The sequence below is a fragment of the Camellia sinensis genome, chromosome 10 (assembly GCF_055761805.1).
Source record: "Camellia sinensis isolate YWXY chromosome 10, ASM5576180v1, whole genome shotgun sequence".
In the NCBI taxonomy this organism is placed as follows: Eukaryota; Viridiplantae; Streptophyta; class Magnoliopsida; order Ericales; family Theaceae; genus Camellia; species Camellia sinensis.
This window is the reverse complement of record NC_138970.1, coordinates 20771443-20794484: the sequence shown is the minus strand read 5'-3', so window position 1 is coordinate 20794484 and position 23042 is coordinate 20771443. Positions and strand designations below refer to the sequence as shown.

General features: G+C 43.2%; 1 protein-coding gene across 1 annotated transcript in view; it reads left to right on the top strand.

Moving 5' to 3' along the window:
• The window catches only part of LOC114278626 (uncharacterized), a 134438-nt gene that overhangs the window by 21772 nt on the left and 89624 nt on the right, over positions 1-23042 (top strand). The gene's annotated exons all lie outside the window — the stretch shown is intronic.

Genomic DNA, 23042 nt, shown 5'->3' with positions numbered 1-23042 from the left:
TAATATTAAAATAAATGTAATAAATAATTGTTTACTATTCATGAGTGAAATCAACAACTTAAAAAGTTGTGAAGTTAAAGATAAATAGTATAAATAACAAAAATGCTACCTACCTTAATTTTTTTACTAAATTTTGGTGAGATTTATTAGTAAGATTTATTTTCATGTGAGTGTTTGATAAAAAATTTATGTGAAATGACTCTTCTCCTTATAAGGGTAGCCATCCGTCCGTTGGTCTGCCCAACTTATCTAGTCCAACCCGATATTTTTATGGTTTGAGATAATTATTTTACTCATAAGGCTGGACTGAGCTAAGATTTTGTATCCCTAATATGGGAAATGACTCATCTCTATATAGGGTGGCCATCAGCCCGTTGGCCCGCCCAACCCACCTAATCCAACCTAATATTTTCACAATTTGGAATAATTATTTTAGGGAGAATTACTTGATAATGAAGCAGAAAAAATTACAAAAATATATAGAGTGCAAGTGAGTCTATGGTGGGGTGCAAGTGTAATGTTGTGGGAGTGCAAGTTTCATTAGCACCCCTCCATGTTTGTGTATTTTCTTTTTCTTTGTCAAACTGTTAAGTAATTCTCCCATTATTTTACCTATAAGGCCGGGCTGAGCTAAGATTTTGTACTCATTTGATATTCAGGCTGAGTTCAGGATAAAGAGTTCTATTCCAGCCCAATCCAACAGACCCATTTATAAAACAAAGTAGAAAAAATGAAAAAGACAAAAAAGTATACATTCTTTTAGGACTTAAATTAAAATATTTGTTAAAAATCGCATCAGCTTATTTGGTTTCACTTTTTAGAATTCTCTTTTTAGAAAATTAATTTTTTTATTTTTCATGTTTTTTTTATTGAATTTTTTTAATATTTTAAACAAAAAAATTTTATTTTTTAGATACACCCAACATAAATACATTTAAAAAGTATAATATTTGTGAAAAAAAATCTTTACAAAATTTACTAAATACCAAAAATATATAAAAAAATTGAAAATTTAGTAAATTTTTTTATTCTTGTGTATTTATTGATTTTTTTAATAAATATTTTACTTTTTAGATACATCTAAAGTACATCTAATAAAGTAAAAAAAAAATTGCTTAAAATTTAAAAAATATTCACGAAAATAAAAAAAACTTAATATTCAGAAAAATTGAAACCAAATACAGTGATATTTATTTTACTATTGAATTTTGTTAACATTCTAAATCAGGGCATTTATTCATAAATCTCTCTTCACCTATTTATATTGCACTTTAAATTATTTTTTTATATTCTAATAAGTCTTATGAGTGACATAGTTGCTAAAATATTCCTAATAATAATAGGGTGAAGTGCGTATTAATGTTCATATGTTCATGATGTGAACATTCACACTGTCAAATATCAATATTCATATCACCAAATTGCTAAGGGTTCAAAAAATATTTATAAAAGTAAAATTGTCCATAAAATACCTTAAATATGAGAATTATGATTTGGTTTGCAATTTTTAGTTTTAGCCAAAAAATTACTATAAGTTGTCTTATTACTTTTTACTTTTCTGCACGTCTTTTTGTAAAAAGTCAAAAATTACTAAAATAGCCTATTTCCAAACGAGACCTAAATATCCAAATAATAGGATTTATTGGAATATAAGAATATATTATGGATTAATTGAGATACAAGTACTTGAAAAATGATTTCCTAATAAATTCTCCAAGTAAATTCAAATAATAAAAAAAAAAGATTTAAATAATTTAATAATCATGAAAAAATAAAATAAAAAATAAAAAATTAATAACTCATCTATTTAGTTAAATTGGCGAGTTTGGGGTTTGAAATTTTTTTAAGGCCATGTTTGGGATGGCTAGATTAGGCTCAATGTCGACTTGGGTCAGATCGGACTTAGGATGACACCTGTATTCTTACTATATAGTGCAAGTTCGGCCCGAGATTTGTCCATCCTATCACTATTACCATTGGGGGATTCTATTTGCATCTAAAAAATCATTTAGTTCGCCCAGTTTTTTAGTACACCCTATTAAATTATTTAAAGTTATAATTTACTCGCAATACACCTTAGGTTTTTTCATAAATTATCCTTCAAGATACACTCATATAATAAACCAATCAAAAACTTCTTTGATTATTATCCATAGATAAAGCGAATCAAACAATACTGAATCAACCTATCACAAATTAAATGCACCAATTATTTCTTAAATCTGCGAACAGAATGATCAAATTCAATATGCCCGTTTGGATGTGTGTTCATTCGGTTTTTTGTTTTTATTTATGCTGTATTTGTTAGAATTTGGAAAGAGATTTGTAAAATGAAAGGAAAAAGGTAGGTGAAATATGAATAAAATATATTTACATTTCACCTAGGTTCACACACATTTTCTCTTTTCTTTTCTAAATTCCTTTTAAAATCTCCTAACCAAATACAACGTAAGCGAAAAATACATTAAAGTTGTTTGGAGTACTATTTCCAAAAACTGGTTTAGGAATAACTTCCTGTATGAAGGGGCTGAATGTGAAATGGGTCGGGTCCAAACCTTGGGCCGGCCCAATCTACTAAAGCCCAAATCCAAGTGGGTTAGATGAGTATACGGGTAAGCCAATTGAGCCCAACTTCATGATCAACAGTCAACCCAAGTCCTCAAGCACTTAGGCCCAACCCGCAGTGGAAAGGCTAGTCTAGCCGTGATGTTGGGCTGGGCCGAGCTACGAGACTGAATCTAAGGACCGAACAGAAAGTAGGCTGAGCCCACACAAAGATGTCCGAATGGACCGGCTCATCCTAACAAAAGTCTGGTCTAGGGCCGAACTGAGGTACTGAGGTACCGAGCAGAGAGAACCTCACAGAGGAACGTGGAAGTTGTGAGCTTGTGCATGTGCAAGTTGCCACCTCAGCTGGTCCCCCACACCTAAAATCACGGAAGTTGTTGAACCAAAGGAATGTGGTTTGTTATCAACATGACTACAACGAGTATATGCATTCAATGACAACTACCAGGTGGTCCCTCACCTTGAGCAATATTAAAATGACACTTGGCAGCATCCAAGCTCCCTGAAACCATCTTGAGAAGCAAGCAAGGAACCCTATATATACTATATGAACTTCACATTGAAGGTAACTGAACTATTCCAAGAAAAATCACATCTAGATATAAACTCAACTCTATATACACTTCTGCTCCGATCACTAATTCCCACACCGGAGGGGTTATCCGGCCAACCCTGGCTGGGCAGCTCTCACGGTGTTTCTTGTGGCAGGAACCTCAGTCCCTGGATAGTCCAACCGAGTGCGGAGCCCCGATCCACTTTCATCTAGTGCGGAATCCGGTACGCACAATTGGTGCGGTGAACGTGGATCACTTCATCTCTAAGCTCTGCACTTAGTTCCGGTGATGGGGATTGAGGACATTCCGCCTTCGACACATACTTCACAGATGGAGAAGACGAAGGAAAAAGGCTTGGCACTCCCAACAATTTTGAAAGAGCAAACTGGAAACAATAATCGGACCCCTGAATCCGTCGAGTATCGATTACCCTTCGCTGGAGGTTCTTCTCATCACTTTCTTCTGGAAAAGGATTATAGAGATCGAATCATAGACTCCATGGGGATGGAGATACAAGAGCTGAAAGCCCAACTTAAGAGGGTGCTGGGTGATCCAACGGAAAAGAAGACTGAAGCAGAGCCCTCTCGTTTGCGACGAAGGAGCTCATCCAGAGAGCCACTAGTGAAGAAGTACCCCAGAAATGAGTCTGGGCAACAAAGCCAGCCTATCCTGGTATAGAGTGAGGCGGCTAGCAGTCACACCCGTGGGTCATGCCGGAGAAGGACTAAGAGGCAAAAGACGGTTAGTCAACAAACTGAATACCCTCCCTCAAGACCTTCGTACTTGGCTGATCGGCAACAAGCAGAGCGAACAACATTGGGATCATCTGGACCGTACTGTTCACCAGAAAGAACACCGAGCGCTGGATAGGCTCGTCTCTTCACCATTCTCCCTAGAATTTGAGGCCATGAGACCTCCAAGAAATTCACCCCACCAAAGTTCACTTCGTACGATGGGAAGTCAGACCCGCTGACACATATTAGCCATTACAGACAAATGATGTCTCTATGGAGCCGAGATGAGGCACTGATGTGCAAAGTCTTCCCATCCAGCTTGGGAGAAATCGGACTCCGATGGTTCGACCGACTCCCTGCTGGATCGATCCATGGCTGGAAGTAGCTCTCCGAAGAGTTCCTAGCTAGGCTTGTCTCCAACACTAAGATTCCGAAAGAGCCGGATACATTGTTCGGCCTTCGAAAGGAGCAGGAAAAAACACTGCGCAGTTATGCTAGGAGGTACTGGAAAGAATACAATGATTGGAGGAAAATGTATGTAGTGAATAGATGGCCGTCATGTCTTTCAAACATGGTCTACGACCAGAAAGTAAGTTGAGACAATCACTTACCAAGCACCCGGCCACAACATTGAAAGATTTGCGTGCCAGGATTGAGCAATACGCTCGCCTCGAAGATGATCAGATCCCCATCGAGGAAGCGTCAATAGAACAAACAGCTCGACACAAGAAGAGAACAGATCGAGGAGAACACAGAGGGATTGCAGTGAATGAAGTGGATAAGTCCAAATCCCACGAAGCCGTCGTAACTGTATTCAAAGAGCCGATCTATCGAATCTTAGAAAAGATCAAGAGAGAACCCTTCTTTGTCTAGCCATCAAAAATGTTGGGAGATCCAGCTCGGCGCAACCAGAAGCTCTACCACCAAGATAGGGGGCATATGACTCAGAACTGCAGGGCATTGAAACAACACTTGGAGGACTTGGTAGCAGCTGGGCACCTCCGGGATTACATTGATCAGGATAAGAAAGTGACCGAATCGGGGAACCCACCACCAGAACCAAATATTGAGCATCCACCTCGGCTGATAATAAATGTGATCCATGGGACAGCGACTCAGGAACCTGAGGAAACACTGAGAGAAGAGATTGCTACGGCTGTGCAAATTCAACAAGTCATGTTAGTGGAGCCTATATCGAAAAAGGTACGCGCGGCATCCAAATCCCCCATGTGCACTGTTTCATTTACTGGAAAGGATTTAGAGGGCATACAGTACCCACATACTGATGTGTAGACGCGCCCCGAGAGGGCCTTGCTACTACAGTTCGGATTCGATTTTTGTCACGGTTCTAAATCTGAACCAAAGAGTCCAAATCCGGCAAATTATTTTGAGAAAACAGATTTTTGAAAGAAGTGCCAAACATGGACTGCTTTGCCAGATACAGAGTCACCACCTAAATATTTTATTTTGGGGGAATTTAGGAAACCCTGACTCGGTGCCAAAGGCCACGTGTCCGTCATCACCAAAGTTGCCTCGGCTCGGGAACTTGGGTACGATTGGGGAAGGTCAGCTATGAGCACCCCCTCTCGCCCGATCCGAAGATCGGCCTCTACTAACCATGATATGCAATTTTGAAAACGTTATGTGTTCTTATTCCGGTTATTAGCCTAGAATTACTATGTTATGCGCACAGCAAACAAGTATAGACTAACTCGCCTAAATTGGAACGAAACATAGCCTGTTTGTTTTGAAAATGGTTTGCTACTCGCAAGTAGGCTAAAAAATGCAGGTTTTGCCACCCTCAAGTGGACTTTTAGAAAAGATGGTTTTGCCACTATTTAGTGGGCTTAAAATTCACAGTTTTAATGCGTTATCCCAATTTAAGCAATTCGACCTCCATCCACAGGCATTCAAGCAGTTATATCACATAAGCAGCTAGCCTCATGGTAATCATGCAATTATGGCAACACTCACACGCATGCGGCATGCTAAAGCATAAAAGCTCACCTAGTACTCCAAGCCAAAACAGAAACCAGTTAGTAATCACATGCATGATCCTAGTTCATATTTGAAATGGCTAATGCAACACATGCAAAGATGCAAATCCAAACAGGCTCGGCTATCCTAAACATGGCATGTGAAATGCTGCAACTAACAAATACTCAACTTGGAATTGAAATACGAGTGCAGTTAGCATGATGTACCGAGCCTGGTGCATGTAAGACAAATGTATGGATGCACGCATGCTAAGCATGAGGTATGCTAATTTAAATATGCTCTAGTCTACCATTATAAGCGGGTAAATAAAAGGGAAGAAAGACGTGGGGTTGGAAGACATACACACACTCACACACACTTATTACACAATTGCCCTCACTCGGAGGGTCCGAATAAATATTACAGTCCGAATAAATAATACTAAATTAATTATTACAAAAAATTCTAATCTAATTAACAAATTAAATGCAAAGAGAAGATGGCCGCAGCCCCCCGCATCGGGATGCGTGAATGATGCATGCTCGGATTTATCTTGCCCCGAAAGCCCGTACCATACCACTGCTGCCTCTGTTTACACTACCCTGCTTCTCGGAAAACTGCCAAAATCCTGGGACAGGCTCCCTGAACCCTGTAGGACACCATCGGCTGAAGGGAATACCCACCGGCCACGGAACTTATCCACTGGCTGGGGTTTCATATTATCGGCTACCAATCCATGGCCGGTCGGCACTCTACACTGCCGGTCGGCAAAAACTCCCTGCAGAAACTGGTTTTTGACAGCAACAAGGACAGACAGTGTATGGCATGGCATTTTAAGCAAATGTACGTTCGGGCACACTCCCTATCATGCAAGGGACTCAAGGGAGCATGGCCCTCGACCCTTGGGCCATCAATTGTGCATTTTGATGCATGATGACCTAAGGAGCCAAGGTTGCGATTCAATGAAAATGCATGCAACACACGAATGAAGACCAAGACCCTATCATGTCAAGGTCAAGGGTCTCGGTGACTGAGAGTTAAGGTGTGTTACATCACTCGTAGTATGAACACTTCTTAACCCTCACACTTGGTTTGGCACCCCAAACCAAGCAATGCAATGCATGTTATACAAACATGGCTCGAAAATGCAAAATATCATGGCAAGCATACAATGTTCCTAATATGCAATGCTACAATGCAATTCATCACGTAATGCTAATATGGTACAATGCACGCATGCAATTAGAGGCATCAAGTGAAACATACAACCATGTCCAAGAAGGGACTTAGACTGAAATGGGAGGCCTCAAACACCCCCAAAACAGTGGCTAAAAGTGCCTCAAGTGATGGACAAAATGCACTACAAACATGCAAGCCAAAAAAAGGGGGGGGGGGGGGGGCCAAAGCTAAGGCATAACAAAGGGCATTCTACCACCACTAACCCAAACAAGCATGGCATGAACTATACAACCCAAAAACAGAATTTTAGCATGCAAAATAGCTCCAAAACCCGCTGGTATGACAGTCCTAAAATGACCCAAACACGTAGGCATACACAATGCACATGTCAAGGCATGAAAACACAACACTTCAAGGCATTGAAAGAGACACAAAGGACAATGTAAGACCACATTATATGGACTGGAATATGATCTCAACTAATGCCAAATGATGATAATAGGCCAAGCTAGGCATGTTAATGATCCATACACTCAAGGCTCATGATCCAAAATGCAAAGCAACTATATCAAGCATGCTAAACAAGACCAAATCAGTGGCCAACAGACCTCATGCATGACAAAATATGGTCAAGAACTTCACAAAGTGAAGCCAAAATATGAGAGCATGGTAGTCAAAAGTCATGATGCATTTCTTGGCACAAACAAGGGAATACAAAACAAGTATGTTAAGCATGCAAAGGGCCACCAATCCGACCAAAAACAGAGATAACATGTGACCTAAATAGCACCAAAAACATCTGATATGGAGCCAAAAACAACCAAGCATATATGCTACCCTTATGAGCCCAAAACATGCACAAATGAGACACAAAGGGAGAGGGGTGTCCCTCCCCTATACAAGACTTCAAACCATCTTCTTCACCACTGAAAATCCGCTGGATTTCGGTGGTGAGAAGGCTAATACAACAAAGCAAATAAGGCTCAAAGAAAAAGACACCAAAAGGGGCCAAAAGAGACCTAAGAGGGGGATTTCGACCTCCAACGCCAAAACACCCTTAATGAAAATTCTTAAGCATGAAAATATAAGACTTTCTTTAGTTATACACAAAGCTCAAATCAATATGCAAGATAGGTCAAAAGCCAATGCAAGATTGGGAAAAATAAAGCAAGAAACTCACCCTTGAAGAACACTTCAAGAACAGTTGGTCCAGACCCTTTTCTGACCAAAATCAGTCCAAAACCTTAAGAATCAACCCTCAATGTCTCTCAAACTCGAAGCAAGGTGTGGTAGTGTGTGTTTTAGTGCAAAACTAAGGTACAAATGCACTTTTAGGCCACAAAACACACACAAGGGAGGAGAGAGAGTAAAATATAGAGAGAGAGGGTGTATATATCAGATATATATATGTATAAGCTCTGGTTTTTCTTTTAAAACCACCAACCTTTGACAATGGGAGAAGATGGGTCCTTATATAGGCAAAGGGAAATGGTTTAAGCTTCTCAAAGAAGCTAAGTGAAAGGGGTAAAGGAGTCAAGGGAGTCAAGGCTTCTTGGAGAAGCCATGACAAAGGGTCAAGCTTCTCCAAGAAGCTTGACCAAAGGGTTCAACCTTCTAGAAGGAAAAAGGGGTCAAGGGTGCAAAGTGGTCATCCCCGTGCATGGGGAGGAGTGATAGTGCATTCCAGCTGGCACAGCTGGCATGCACCATACCTGAAGGGTGCAAAGGGTGCAGATCGGCCAGCAAAAGAGGTCACGGGCCAAAACAAAGTGTCGGTTGGCAAAATATAGTGCCGACCGGCCATTGGTTTTAAGAAAACACTGCCGGTGGCACCAAGAAACGGCCGGTGATGGGATGGGGACAGCCGGTGGGGTGTGGGGATGGCCAACAAGCCATTCCCTGCCTTGCAAGGCAAAACACAAGTTTTTGGTGTAAAACCAGACACCGAACAGTCGAGTCAAGAGATCCTGAGGCAAGGCGCGTAGCCGAGACCTCCGGGAACTCAAGACGAACACAAACGCGGATGATCACCGAGCGTTCAAGCGGTGACACCCAAGTCTTGAGGACGGTCAAAAATGGGATGTCTACAGTTGCCCCTCTTTGACAAAACTCGAAAGTCATAACAATGACGGGAGCGAATGTCAAAGCCCAGAGACGACCCATTTTTGACAAGGCCGAAAACTTAGACAGACATGCAAGACAAGCAGAATATGCGCCCGAAGACAGGGGCAAAATGCAAGACAATGCACAGAACCAGACATAACTTATGATCATGCAAAAAAAGCTGTAATGAAGCACACATGCGACAGATTTAAGCTAGCACAGACCAAACTACACTACAATGCAGAGAGGATGTAAGAGAATTATACGATTCTCGATATGTCTCACTCGGAGTATACCATACGAGTCCGGTTCGTCGGGTTGCACCAGCCTTAAATGAACCGTACATACAATACCGTGCCTGTAAAGAAAACAAACTTAACAGGTACAATGTGATTAACACATGCATATTAATGTACTTAAAAATGCGTGACAACGCAAAGCAAGTGGGAAGCATAACAATGCTGTGAAGGCACAGTCATGTAAGTGGAGCACGCGGTCTACGCAGACAACGAAATTGATCATAAGCATGTGGTCTACGCAAGCAATGAAATTGGTTTCAAACGTGCGGTCTACGCAAATAGAACATGCGGTCTACGCAAGTAATGAATTTGAACATAAGAATGCGGTCCACGCAAGCAGAACATGTGGTCTACGCAAGCAAAACATGCGGTCTACGCAAGTAATGAAATTGATTACAAACATGCGGTCTACGCAAGCAAAACATGCGGTCTACGTAAGAAAAACATGCGGTCTACGTAAGTAATGAAATTGATTACAAACATGCGGTCTACGCAAGTAGCGTAATTAATTATAAACATGCGGTCTACGCAAGGAAGGCATGCGGTCTACGCAAGCAAAACATGCGGTCTACGCAAGTAATGAAATCGATTACAAACATGCGGTCTATGCAAGCAAAACATGCGGTCTACGCAAGTAATGAAATTGATTACAAACATGCGGTCTACGCAAGCAAAACATGCGGTCTACGCAAGTAGTGTGTATGAGAAGAGTTGAACGTACACATGTAAGTAAAGCATGTAGTCACGCGAGCAATGTGTATAAAAAGAAACTTGAACACATGTAAGTAAAGCATAACGCGACAACGCATGCAATGTGTATAGAAGAAACTTGAACACATGTAAGTAAAGCATAACGCGACAACGCATGCAATGTGTATAGAAGAAACTTGAACACATGTAAGTAAAGCATAACGCGACAACGCATGCAATGTGTTGAGAAAGGAACTTGAAATTGAACACATGTAAGTAAAGCATATCGCGACAACGCATGCAATGTGTAGAGAAAGGAACTTGAAATTGAACACATGTAAGTAAAGCATAACGCGACAACGCAAGCAATGTGTATAGAAGAAACTTGAACACATGTAAGTAAAGCATGCGGTCAACGCGTGCAATGTGTAAAGAGGAACTTCGTGACAATTCGTGACAAGGAGATGCATAACGATGTATGACAAGGAAACGCATGACAATGCATGATAATGCGTGTAAAGTGATATGCAAAACAATGCATGTAAATTAGATGGGCGTTTATTGTAGCAGATAAATGCCAATTGATATCAACAAGAGAAAAAGATGTTTAAAAAGGACATCTTAAAAGGAGACCTCCGGTTTACCTCTCGAAGGGGTCATAATATATTTCAAAAGGATACACCTTGTGCATGCCAACTGACGATGAGCTACATATCGAAGACATGAATTGAAAATTCCACAGAAACAATTTGAGCTGAAAAATGGGTTTCTTTTGCACTTTCTTGCTTATACTTCCAAACCGCAGTTACTACCTTTCCTTCCTGGCCATGTTCACAACTTTCCCTATTCTCCAATGGGGTGATAGACTAGGTTGGTTCAGTATCCAGAATTGAGGTGCATACACGCTATCTCAATCTATGGGGCTACCATACAGATTTCAAGCCGGGAATACACCCCTGGGTATTTAAACCAGACTTTAGTCTCGGAAGTCCCGAACCTTTGTGTTCTAGGTAATAGCCGTTCGAACTCTAGTTTCCACCGTCGCAGTTGGTCTCCTAGGAACTCATTGTAAACATAACCAAGATGCCTCTGGCAGGGACTGGTTTTCTGAGGGAGCACTTTGATTGCCATTCTGGCTTGAAGCAGACCTAATCTTGAGCTTGAGGTAGAGGCACACCCATACTTCGGAGTAGTGACAAGGCCTGAAGAGGTACATCCGGGGTACAATCACGGAATTTGCTGAAGGTGAAACACACTCAGATGCTTCGATTTTCCCTCTTTTCTTTTGCTTTGCAGTCCGGAACCTATATAGTTTCAGATAGATCCTGATTTTACTGTTCTCACATGACCTGGGTTGAACCCTGCAGTTTTCGAAAGAACAAATTCCCTTTTTTGCACAAATGTGGAGAATGGCACAGCACTCTGAGCACACAACAAATCATTTTTTGAAATTGAAAAAATGAGTTCTCGACCAGGTATTGAGCCTACGACTGAACACAGCGAAAAAAACTCAACAACGAAAAACAAAAGGTAAACAACCTAAACACATCGAGACACGCTCGGAACGACTCAAATCCAGAATCGAGACAAACAAAACAAGAGACACGATACACAGACGTGTTACAAAGACGAGAGACCTCTCAGCGCACGAGAAGCCAGTTTCTCTGGGTATTGTTTTCCACCATTTTCTCATTTGTGATTCTCACGTCACTCTGGCACTCAATCTTTGTTTTTCTGAAAAAGCCCTTTTCTCACTTTTTCTCTCAGCGCGCATCTCTCTATTCTTCAATCTCTCATTTTTTATCCCTCCCCTAGGTGGTTGGTGGACAAACAAGGAGTTACGGGCTCTTGCCCCTAGCATTCTGCTAGATTCTCTTCTTCTGCTCACAACAGCGATCTTCTCCCACGGAGAGGTTGTGATGCGGCTGGATGTGCAGCAGATTTGCAATTGACATCGGTTGACGATGCTTTGCTGGGGAGTTTGGATGTGATTAGATCTGTCCAGATGAGGGAGTGGAATATCTTGATCCTTTCCAGTTTGTGCTTCGCACTTGGCTCGATACCTCGTTGCTCAAAGGATGTGAGAGCTTTCTGCCCTTTTATGGTCAGCTTCGGGGGTGCCCTTCTTGGCAGGTAGAGTGCTCTTTCCGGCAGGTATGTTGATAATAGGGGAAAGACAGGACACCTGACTCAACTGTGCCCCTAGTTCATCATTTTGACCATTTTTGTTTTGGTTTTCTACTAAAACAATTTTGACCAATATGAGAGTTAGATTAACACACTTGTTCGATTTTTGATTTGAAATCATGCAAGTCAGGCTATGAGCACAAAAAAGTTTCCTTTTTTGGGTCCAAGAAATGGTCCAGTTTTTGAAAAAGATGGAACAATTTTCAAGAAAATTAGTCAACTTCAGTAAAAATTCTCAAAAACTATTTTTGCAAACGGCCAATGCTTAACAAGCACGGAACCTACTATTGAGACGCACAACCTCGGATTTGGAGAAAAATTGCCCCCTTGCTCGAAGAGAGCTGCATGGCAACGGAAAGTTGCCCTTTGTTTGAACGGCACCGCAGCGCATTGAATGGCAACGGAAAGTTGCCCCTTGTTTGAATGACACCGCGGTGCATTGAATGGCAACGGAAAGTTGCCCCTTGTCTGAATGTCATCGTCGTGTATTGTAATCAGTCCTCAGAGCGATGATTGCAACCGAACTCCCGGATACAGAAAAGACAAAGATGACTAGAACCATCACATGGACACAATTGAATTTGAAGTATTTTACGGCTGGACTTCAGGATGAAGTTGCCTACGTATCCCAAAGATGGGAATCAAGCCTCACGTAGTTCGGGGTAAGGTACACTCGGGTATTATCCTCTCCTTTTTAGGCTCTAACTTTTGCCAAGGCGCCCGTTGCGGGTTTTCGACCTTGCGAGCTTTGTTCTTCTTTTCTTTTCAATTTTTTTCATTTCTTTTTCTCTTCTTTTTTTTTTCTTTCTTTTTTTCTTTTCTTTTGCATTTTTTTTTTTGTATTTTTCTCTTGCTCTAACTTTTGCCTGGGTCGCCCTTCCGGGTTTTCGACCCAGCGAGCCTCTCAAAGGGTAAAAGTGTAACAAGTCCATACCAAATGGTTTTAGGGTTTTGAAGCCATCCGTATCCAGGAGAGTGGCTATTGTATTGATTTACTGAAGGATCCATCTTCGGCTCTTCGAGCATATCTGACATTTTTGCCCCTAGTTTGAGGGGGGGCTTCTGATCTAGCTTTACAAGCTTCCTTTGATCTGATCTTCTTGATCTGACTTTGGTGCCTCTTGTTTGAGGGCTGCTTCAAAATGGCCACACAGGCCTTACGTTGTGGTTGACCGTTGAACGTTCTGAACTCAGGTTCAAGGTTTGAAAGTGAGGGGTCGAATCTCGAGGCTGAGAGCAATCCTAAGCTGCACAATCTCAAGAGCGATCCCACACAAGTCTTCGCAGGACTGCGCAAAAATATTTTTTGAAAATTTTTAAGAAAGCGACAAATCGTTCGCGCCGAAGACAGTGTAGAACCAATCTGGATCAAGCCAGGGTCCTTCTTAGTACTCACATTAACAAGCATGATCTCAATCATTAAGGGCTTAGCATGCCTCTCTTTCTCTCAATTGATCAAGTTTTGCAAAACCTGAGGAATTCCTTCCTCTTCGTTTTTATCACAATGTTTCGAAAAAAGTTTTGAAAAACTTAGGTCATTACAATGACTTCAAAGGCACAGAAAAGGCAGGCGAAGAGCATTGTCATTTCATTCAAACTTCTGGCACAACTGGCATACGGCAGAAGCAAACACAAGAGTGTGAAAATCACTGCTGTTCCATTCAAATCTGTTGGCATAACTGGCTCTAAGGCAGAAACAGACTCAAAAGAAAGCAAAAAGACAAACATAAAACAAGATAGTGATGTCCGAGGTAACACCCCCAGAATCACCCGACTCCTACACAACAGGACTGACTCGATACGACAAGACAAACCTCAAAACAAAAGGACTGACTCAAAACAGATTCAAAACACACAACAAGACTGACCCAATACCCAAGTCATAATGTACAAAACTAGCATTCACAAATGCTCAAAATAGTGCGTGCCATACACCACATCTGGAGTAAACTGAGTGCCGCCCACAGGTGGTCCAACCTCTGATCACATCACATTATCCCCCCACAAGTTCACTGATCAAGTGCTAATAGACTTTGCAGAGCTTGGTGCGACGATGACCTCATTATCGATCAGATTTTGTATCTCGTGGCGAAGACGGACACAACTGTCGGTGTCATGACCGGTTTGTTGATGAAAAGCACAGTACTTAGTCGGGTCATGCTTTGGAGGGAGAGGATCGGGTAGAGGCCGTTGTTCTAACGGGTTCAGATGTCCTTTCCTGTGTAGGACCCCTAGAGCTTTAGACAAAGGCATAAAGAGTGGGGTGAAGACCCTCTTGCCTCGGGGTAGATAGTCCGAAGTTCGGGGGTTTGAAGTGGATGCACCAACAAAGGGGGTGGCTGGTATAGGCTTGGCTTGTTGATTTTTCCTGGGTGCAGGGTTAGGGTTGGAGGAAACGGTTCTGGTATGACGGTTCCTATCCTGATTTTCTGCTTGGCTTGAACTACCCTCGGTCAGAGTGGGGAAAGTGTCATCCACAGTTTTAGTCACAACTGCGAATACTTGCTGCTTGTTCAACCCCCCGGCCTTCAAAGCCTCGACTGCCCACAGCAGTTGTTCATAGGGATCAGTGTCCACCTTGTTCTTTCCACTAGCCTCAGCTTGGTGGACGGTTTGGGTTGCTACTTCAGTGCGAAGCCCCGTTGTCGTCGATATGTCATTGCCGAAGCTTGAGACAGCTTTAGGTTGGCTGAGCTCAATTACAATTCGCCCCCAGTAGTGGGGCCTCCTGCGGCATGAAGTTCCCGACATACGGTGTAGCTAGTGGTGAAGCTGACATCCCATAGGCGAGATCGGCCACAGACCTCTGAAGGTCACCAATCATTCTCATCAACTCAAACGTTGTGGGCTCACGAGCTTGAAACAACTGGGGTTCCCAGATCGGGCGCGCGGCAGGTGACCTGGGCGGATGTGGTACATCAACATTGGTCTCACCCTGCAAGCTGATTCCTTAGTCTAGCGCGGCTGCCATAACCACAATTTCCTCTGAACTTTGGGTCATCATAGGTCCGCTGAACTGAACGGAGGTGGTGCAACTGGTGATTGACGGTTTGGATGTCTGTCTTGCCTCAGCAAAGGCTAACACTAGCTATTCTGAACTAACTCTCTGAACCCTTGAAAGAGAAAATACACAACATTTCAGCCCAAGCAGAACAAACACAAGCGTAGCTGAATCACTGTACTCTACTACTGATCACTGTTCCCCAGAATCACTGCCCCAAAACTGAATTTGATACCTACGGATAACTGATTCTCAAAACACTGAACTGGTGCCCGCAGGCCTGATGCCCAAACTCGCAAACTGATACATGCACCCTGTAGAGACACACTCTGACAACACATAACAGATAATTGAGAGCCAAAACACCCCTATGGAGGGGTAAGGTTTCCCTGTCCTATTTTGTCAGGAGCTAGGGTTTCACTACGCACGCAGCGGTTTCAAACAACCTATCGGGTAAGCAACCTGTCCTAGCTTGGAGTGGTCACTATGGATCCGAATATGCACTAGGTCGAATGGTCAAAAAGGGTGCCCCGGTAAAACCGGGGTTTGTGTTTCCATACTGTCAGAGCCCACAACCGGTCAGCCTTATGGCATGCTTTGACAAAGTCAAGCCTCCGGCAAACCGTTCAGGAATGGCAGATGGCAAACACGGTATCCTAGGCGCACCAATGCACATGCAATGCAAAGAGACACATAAATGGAATCAAAGCAGGATATCACGAGTTCGAGTCAAGCTCTCTAACTCCCCAGCAGAGTCGCCAGAAACTGTAGACGCGCCCCGAGAGGGCCTCGCTACTACAGTTCGGACTCGATTTTTGTCACGGTTCTAAATCTGAACCAAAGAGTCCAAATCCGGCAAATTGTTTTGAGAAAACAGATTTTTGAAAGAAGTGCCAAACATGGACTGCTTTGCCAGATACAGAGTCGCCACCTAAATATTTTATTTTGGGGGAATTTAGGAAACCCTGACTCGGTGCCATAGGCCACGTGTCCGTCATCACCAAAGTTGCCTCGGCTCGGGAACTTGGGAACGATTGGGGAAGGTCAGCTATGAGCACCCCCTCTCGCCCGATCCGAAGATCGGCCTCTACTAACCATGATATCCAATTTTGAAAACGTTATGTGTTCTTATTCCGGTTATTAGCCTAGAATTACTATGTTATGCGCACAGCAAACAAGTATAGACTAACTCGCCTAAATTGGAACGAAACATAGCCTGTTTGTTTTGAAAATGGTTTGCTACTCGCAAGTAGGCTAAAAAATGCAGGTTTTGCCACCCTCAAGTGGGCTTTTAGAAAAGATGGTTTTGCCACTATCTAGTGGGCTTAAAATTCACAGTTTTAATGCGTTATCCCAATTTAAGCAATTCGACCTCCATCCACAGGCATTCAAGCAGTTATATCACATAAGCAGCTAGCCTCATGGTAATCATGCAATTATGGCAACACTCACATGCATGCGGTATGCTAAAGCATAAAAGCTCACCTAGTACTCCAAGCCAAAACAGAAACCAGTTAGTAATCACATGCATGATCCTAGTTCATATTTGAAATGGCTAATGCAACACATGCAAAGATGCAAATCCAAACAGGCTCGGCTATCCTAAACATGGCATGTGAAATGCTGCAACTAACAAATACTCAACTTGGAATTGAAATACGAGTGCAGTTAGCATGATGTACCGAGCCTGGTGCATGTAAGACAAATGTATGGATGCACGCATGCTAAGCATGAGGTATGCTAATTTAAATATGCCCTAGTCTACCATCATAAGCGGGTAAATAAAAGGGAAGAAAGACGTGGGGTTGGAAGACATACACACACTCACACACACTTATTACACAATTGCCCTCACTCGGAGGGTCCGAATAAATATTACAGTCCGAATAAATAATACTAAATTAATTATTACAAAAAATTCTAATCTAATTAACAAATTAAATGCAAAGAGAAGATGGCCGCAGCCCCCCGCATCGGGATGCGTGAATGATGCATGCTCGGATTTATCTTGCCCCGAAAGCCTGTACCATACCACTGCTGCCTCTGTGTACATTGCCCTGCTTCTCGAAAAACTGCCAAAATCCTGGGACAGGCTCCTTAAACCCTGTAGGACACCATCGGCTGAAGGGAATACCCACCGGCCACGGAACTTATCCACTGGCTGGGGTTTCATATTATCGGCCACCAATCCATGGCCGGTCGGCACTCTACACTGCCGGTCGGCAAAAACTCCCTGCAGAAACTGGTTTTTGACAACAACAAGGACAGACAATGTATGGCATGACATTTCAAGCAAATGTATGCGCGGGCACACTCCCTATCATGCAAGGGACTCAAGGGAGCATGGCCCTCGACCCTTGGGCCATCAATTGTGCATTTTGATGCATGATGACCTAAGGAGCCAAGGTTGCGATTCAATGAAAATGCATGCAACACACGAATGAAGACCAAGACCCTATCATGTCAAGGTCAAGGGTCTCGGTGACTAAGAGTTAAGGCGTGTTACATCACTCGTAGTATGAACACTTCTTAACCCTCACACTTGGTTTGGCACCCTAAACCAAGCAATGCAATGCATGTTATACAAACATGGCTCGAAAATGCAAAATATCATGGCAAGCATACAATGTTCCTAATATGCAATGCTACAATGCAATTCATCACGTAATGCTAATATGGTACAATGCACGCATGCAATTAGAGGCATCAAGTGAAACATACAACCATGTCCAAGAAGGGACTTAGACTGAAATGGGAGGCCTCAAACACCCCAAAAACAGTGGCTAAAAGTGCCTTAAGTGATGGACAAAATGCACTACAAACATGCAAGCCAAAAAAAGGGGGGGCCAAAGCTAAGGCATAACAAAGGGCATTCTACCACCACTAACCCAAACAAGCATGGCATGAACTATACAACCCAAAAACAGAATTTTAGCATGCAAAATAGCTCCAAAACCCGCTGGTATGGCAGTCCTAAAATGACCCAAACACGTAGGCATACACAATGCACATGTCAAGGCATGAAAACACAACACTTCAAGGCATTGAAAGAGACACAAAGGACAATGTAAGACCACATTATATGGACTGGAATATGATCTCAACTAATGCCAAATGATGATAATAGGCCAAGCTAGGCATGTTAATGATCCATACACTCAAGGCTCATGATCCAAAATGCAAAGCAACTATATCAAGCATGCTAAACAAGACCAAATCAGTGGCCAACAGACCTCATGCATGACAAAATATGGTCAAGAACTTCACAAAGTGAAGCCAAAATATGAGAGCATGGTAGTCAAAAGTCATGATGCATTTCTTGGCACAAACAAGGGAATACAAAGCAAGTATGTTAAGCATGCAAAGGGCCACCAATCCGACCAAAAATAGAGATAACATGTGACCTAAATAGCACTTTAAACATCTGATATGGAGCCAAAAACAACCAAGCATATATGCTACCCTTATGAGCCCAAAACATGCACAAATGAGACACAAAGGGAGAGGGGTGTCCCTCCCCTATACAAGACTTCAAACCATCTTCTTCACCACTGAAAATCCACTGGATTTCGGTGGTGAGAAGGCTAATACAACAAAGCAAATAAGGCTCAAAGAAAAAGACACCAAAAGGGGCCAAAAGAGACCTAAGAGGGGGATTTCGACCCCCAATGCCAAAACACCCTTAATGAAAATTATTAAGCATGAAAATATAAGACTTTCTTTAGTTATACACAAAGCTCAAATCAATATGCAAGATAGGTCAAAAGCCAATGCAAGATTGGGAAAAATAAAGCAAGAAACTCACCCTTGAAGAACACTTCAAGAACAGTTGGTCCAGCCACCCTTTTCTGACCAAAATCAGTTCAAAACCTTAAGAATCAACCCTCAATGTCTCTCAAACTCGAAGCAAGGTGTGGTAGTGTGTGTTTTAGTGCAAAACTAAGGTAAAAATGCACTTTTAGGCCACAAAACACACACAATGGAGGAGAGAGAGTAAAATATAGAGAGAGAGGGTGTATATATCAGATATATATATGTATAAGCTCTGGTTTTTCTTTTAAAACCACCAACCTTTGACAATGGGAGAAGAGGGGTCCTTATATAGGCAAAGGGAAATGGTTTAAGCTTCTTAAAGAAGCTAAGTGAAAGGGGCAAAGGAGTCAAGGGAGTCAAGGCTTCTTGGAGAAGCCATGACAAAGGGTCAAGCTTCTCCAAGAAGCTTGACCAAAGGGTTCAACCTTCTAGAAGGAAAAAGGGGTCAAGGGTACAAAATGGTCATCCCCGTGCATAGGGAGGAGTGATGGTGCATTCCAGCTGGCACAGCTGGCATGCACCATACCTGAAGGGTGCAAAGGGTGCAGATCGGCCAGCAAAAGAGGTCACCGGCCAAAACAAAGTGCCGGTCGGCAAAATATAGTGCCGACCGGCCATTAGTTTTAACAAAACACTACCGGTGGCACCAAGAAATGGCCGGTGATTGGATGGGGACAGCCGGTAGGGTATGGGGATAGCCAACATGCCATTCCCTGCCTTGCAAGGCAAAACACAAGTTTTTGGTGTAAAACCAGACACCGAACAGTCGAGTCAAGAGATCCTGAGGCAAGGCGTGCAGCCGAGACCTCCGGGAACTCAAGACGAACACAAACGCGGATGATCACCGAGTGTTCAAGCGGTGACGCCCAAGTCTTGAGGACGGTCAAAAATGGGGTGTCTACATGATGCATTGATTATAACTGTGGGAATTGGGAAACGATTTGATGTAAAACGAGTCCTGATAGATCAAGGTAGTGTAACAAATATATTGTATTATGACTTGTTCAGAAAGCTTGGTCTCTCCAAGCAGCACCTCACCCCAGCGGCAGCCCCGTTAGTCGGCTTGAATTCACAGCTAGAATGGCCGCTTGGCAGAATAGTTTTGCCAGTCGTGGCAGGAACAAAAACCCTCCAGATAGAGTTTTTTGTTATTAATACACCATCCCCTTACAACGCCATACTTGGCCATCTATGGATTCATCAAATGGAGGTGGTCCCTTCAACCAACCACCAGCTCATCCATTTCCCAACGGAACACGGAGTAGAGCAGATCTCAAGGGATCAAGTTGCACCCAAACATTGCTTCATGGCAGCATTAAAGGCGAAGCAGCTCTGCAATCGGGTACAGACAGTAGAAGTGGCCGGACAGTCAGTCTTGGAAGATGTAGGGGGAGCCCCAGAGGAAAAGATAGTAGAAGATTGGGAGAGAGTCCTGGTAAAAGAGAAAGATCCAGAAAAGTACTTCCTTATCGGTACCTCGTTAGGCGCTGATGAGAAACTTCAGCTGCTGGAACTGCTGAGGGAAAATATGGAGGTATTTGCATGGTCAGCATATGATACTCCAGGGTTGGACCCAGAATTTGCTTGCCACAAGCTCAACATCAACCCTGTAGCTTGGCCCGTTGTGCAGAAAAGTCGTAGATCCTCAGTTGAGCACACCGAAGCAGTAATTGCCGAAGTCGAAAAACTCCTGGCATCAGGAGCAATCAGAGAAGTTCAGTACCCGCAATGGCTGTCCAACACAGTTGTAGTCAAGAAGAAGAACGAAAAATGGGGAGTTTGCGTTGACTTCACTTGCTTGAACAAAGCCTGCCCTAAAGATAGCTTTCCGCTGCCTCGCATTGATCAACTAGTAGACTCAACAGCAGGGCATGAGTGCATGAACTTTCTGGATGCTTATAGCGGCTATCATCAGATACCACTATTCAGTCTGGATGAAGAAAAGACAGCATTTATCACTCCGAGAGGAACTTACTGCTACAAAGTGATGCCGTTCGGCCTCAAGAACGCCGGAGCAACCTACCAGCGGATGATCACTTGGATGTTCAAAGACCAACTCGGGAAAACCAGGGAAGCTTATATAGATGATATGGTAGTAAAGAGCAAGTTCGCTATAGACCATCTTACAGACTTGAGAAAAGTCTTTGGCATCCTAAAAAACCATCAGCTTCGCCTCAATGCCTCGAAATGCGCTTTCGGGGTAGGAACAGGGAAGTTCTTGGGATATATGGTCACTCACAGAGGAATAGAGGTGAATCCAGACCAAATAAAAGCAATACAAGATCTTGAAGCACCAACAAAGGCTAAAAAGCTGCAGAAACTGACAGGAATGGTGGCCACACTTAATCGGTTCATTAGCAAATCTTCGGATCAAATGAAGCCCTTCTTTCAGCTTTTGAGGAAAAATGCAGCATTTGAATGGAGTTGCGAGTGTATCGAAGCACTGCAAAGTCTCAAAAGGTACCTCAGAACGCCACCTCTTCTATCCACTCCAGAACCAGGAGAGGAGCTATAACTCTATCTAGCAGTCTCAGATCATGTCGTAAGCACAGTATTAGTTCGGGAAGTGCACAAGGAACAGAGGCTAGTGTATTATGTCAGCAATACCTTACTAGATGCCAAGACACGGTATCTACCATTGGAAAAGTTAGCTTACGCGCTGCTTATCGCCTCCAGAAAGTTACAACACTACTTCCAGGGGAATACCATCAATGTCCTCACTAAATTCCCCCTCAGATCTGTATTCAGCCGAGCCGATTTCTCTGGCCGAACAGCAAAATGGGTAGTGGAACTTGGTGAGTTTGACATTCGGTATCAACCTAGGACTGCAATCAAGGCCCAGGTCTTAGCATATTTCGTCCCAGAAGCTCCCACCTCCATTTTCACTTCTATGAGGCTCTTCGCCTTGTCAGAGGAGTTTCCAAAACATCAGAGGCGCCGAAAGCCTCGGCCTCTAAATCTACCAACACCCTTCTCTTCGCCACAGACCCACCCCCTGCGAAACTGGGGGTAGGAGATGGCGTTCTTTCAGAAAGTGCACCCTGACTCCTGTGACGATTCGTAACCAAAGGAGTGAGAGATGTGTCGGTCTTGGTATTAGAGTCCAGGAGAAAAGCATCGAGCCTCGCCTTCTTTGGAATGGTGGAGCGGTAAGTTGACTAGTAATCCAATAACTCAGGCGCAGATCTCTTTTTATACCTTAGGGAAGCTTTTATGGCTTCAGCGTTTTCCCGATTCGGTCTTCGTTGGAAACGAGAGGCCTCTGCAAAAAAGAATTGACCCATTAGAGCGACATCCAAAATAAAGTAAGAAATACAAAAGACATTAGAAGGAAAGGCCTGAACCTGGGTAGCCGTCCTTCTGAGGCATCCGCTCAGACTGGAACTCAGTTCCGGCGGGGAATTCCCAGTTGCCACCAACTTACAGGAAATCATCGTTGTGTTTATCCGAATCGGGCAACCCAGTCACCAAATGGCAATCGAACAGGCGAACACGCAAGTAATACGTGCTGTGGTGTTTGTTGTGTGAAAGAGTGTAACAGCGTAAAATATCCCATATGTCAAGGTTCAAAGCCAACCGTCTGTTGAGGGCGGATACGCCGCAGACGACACGGAAGAGGTTCACAGACACTTGCATTGGGGTTAACTGGACTTGATGCAGAAACCGGCGCACTAACGGGTTAAGGGGAAACCAAACCCCTTCTTCGACAATGGCCGCGATCGGAGAAGCGACGGTATTCCTCGTGCCCATACGCTTGGCGCTTACTTTCGCTAGCGAAAGGGTAACGTCGTCGGGAATATTATAGTCCAGACGGAACATAGCCATGGCCTCGGGGGTATCAACTAGAGAGCGGAACTTCCCCATCTAACAAACCTAATGGGGCAGAGGAAGAACTTAGATAACAGAGTGTGGAACACAGACAAGATGATTAAGACAG